The following is a 2,474-nucleotide window of genomic DNA, read 5'->3' on the forward strand; positions in this document are numbered from 1 at the left end:
ATCTCTGTGAGAGTGCTTGTAGCTGCGTCGATTTCTTGTGGCGTGCGCAGAGTTCCCGAAGTGAGATGAATTCGTTCGTTGACTTCTTTTTTGAATCCTTCCCAGTTCGCATCCTTGTAATTGCGCTGTTTTCTGGGGGTCCTTGAAGTTGTGCCGCCTATAGTAAAGCTCACGGGCAGGTGGTCCGAAGACAGTTCGTCTAGTGTGCGCAGTGGAGATATTGTCTTGACATTTTTCTCGAGTACTATGTCCAGTGTACTCGGATATCTAGATCGTTGCGAGTAGTACGTAGGTCTGTCGGGCGCCATTATCGAATAGGTATTTGTCTGCATGTGTGTAAAGAGCGTATTTCCGTTCGCATTTCCTCTGTAGTTATTCCAATAGTTGTGTTTGGCGTTCAAGTCGCCTCCCATCACAACAATCGGTCCCAGATTGAGCAATTTATTGAGATCTTCTCTCACTAGGTTATGTTGGGTGCAGTATACGGAGATGATGGTGTGCGCTCTACCCTCTATGGTGACTTCGATAATCGTGGCTTCGGCGTACTTCAACTTCGGAGTGGGGATTCTTGTGGACGTCATAGATTGCCGAACGAATATTGCGGTTCCTCCGCCTGATCTTCCTTGTCGGTCGTCACGATAAATCTCGAAACCTTGCACTCTCAGCGGTACGCTTGGATTCAAGTGAGATTCTGATAGGAGAATAATGTCGGTGTGTAATTCGTTTGCCAAAGCGAGCAGTTCGTCTGTCTTGTTGCGCACGCTAAATGCGTTCCATACGAGGACTTTCACCGTCTCGGTATTAGGCATCGAGGGTGTCTAGGAGCTCTATCAGTATGACGAGCTTGTCTGCTGTTGTTGTGCAGCGGGCGAGCCGTGATCGCATCCTCAGGAGTCCTTGGAGCAGGGCCATCAAATCCAGGTTGTCCTCTGAGGAGTCGGGCGCGCGCACGTGCTCCTGCTGTGGGCGGGGCTGAGGTCGGGGCTGTGGGGGCGGCACGGGCTCGCGCTGCTGTTGGGCGGGGGCGGTGCCTCCGGCTACGTTGGCCCATGTGCGTCCATCCGTCCTCGGCTGAGGAGGTGGCCTGCTCGGGTTCTGTTCTGCCGGCGGTCGTTGGGCCCTTCTGGCAGGTCGCTGCTGTATTGAGGCGACGTACGCTACCCGCTTGGGGCAGCCTCTGTAGTTGGCGGGATGCGGGCCTGAGCAGTTGCAGCATGCGGCGGGCTCATCTCTTGTCTTCTTGGGGCATTCTGCCGAAGCATGCTCCAGTAAGCATTTTACGCACCTTGCTGTGTGCGAGCAGTTTCGGGACCCATGCCCGAAGTCTTGGCACCTGTAGCACTGGGTGCCGTGCTGTAAATGGTTGCTCCTGTGCTTCTGGAGTCGAATTCGGCAGTGGCACAGGTATTTGACGGCCGCGCGCAGCTGTCCCATGTTGACTTCCTTATTGAAGTGCGCTAAGTATATAGGATATTCAATTGAGGCGGTCATCTTGACCACCTTCACTGCTGGGAATCCCTGCGATTCCAGATCCGCCGCGATGTCTTCCACTTCGACGAGCGGCAGGCCCTTGATGACTGCCTTTTTCATCTTTTCCGCTTCGGCCGTGAACGTGTGGAAGCCGCGAGCCTCCGCTCGCAGCCCGTTGGTAAGGGCGCGGTGGTCCTCCATCGTGCGCACGAAGATGTTAGCCGTGCCGCCCCTGTTGTATCTGAAAGTGAAGAGCTTACCAGCTCCCAGATGTCCTTGCACCGCAGCTGTGATCTGCGCGTGCGTCATGTTCCCCAGGGTCATCACAACCGGGGGAACGCGGTCTCTCCTGCCGGGACCTGCGGGAGAGAAAGATGTATTAGTGTTGGCACGCTTTATACGCGGCGCGCCAGCGCCTTCGCTTACCTCGGGCAACTCTTCAAAACGGTTGCCACACTGGAGCGGTTGTGGTCCCCGTGGGGACATGGGCCTCTTCACGGGGTTGGACGGCCTCGTCCAGCCTCCATCCTGGGAGGCAGCCGTCTCCATCGGCTGCTGCGGTCTCGGGGGCGCCACGTAGGCCGACGCTGGGCCTATCGGGGGGCGCGTGCGGGCAGAAATGGGTCCTGCTGCCCAAGAGGGGCCTGCTGCGGGCTCCGTCATCTCGGTGGCGTCGGGCGTCGTGGAAGCCGTGGTGGTGGATGGTCTCCGGGTCCTTGGGTCCTCGGGGCGGGGCTGTGGTGCGGGGACCGTAAGGCGCACGGTCCCGGTCTTGGTGCGATGCGTAATTTGGTGAGCGCCGGGCGGTACCACGACCGGGGAGTCTTCGTGGTCAGCGGGGAGCATCCGGGTCGGGAACATGGTCATCTGTGTCGAACGGTGACTCCTCTTGAAAAGGGAGCACGTCACGGGTGCTTGCGGGCGGTTTGTGGGGGCCAGCGTGGTTCTGTGTTGTTTTGAGTATTTGCGCTAAAAGAAGCTTTGCCTTAAGAAAGGCAGTTGGG

The sequence above is a fragment of the Hesperophylax consimilis genome, unplaced genomic scaffold (genome assembly GCF_061612785.1).
Source record: "Hesperophylax consimilis isolate HC1 unplaced genomic scaffold, BYU_Hcon_1.0 scaffold_33, whole genome shotgun sequence".
Lineage (NCBI taxonomy): Eukaryota > Metazoa > Arthropoda > Insecta > Trichoptera > Limnephilidae > Hesperophylax > Hesperophylax consimilis.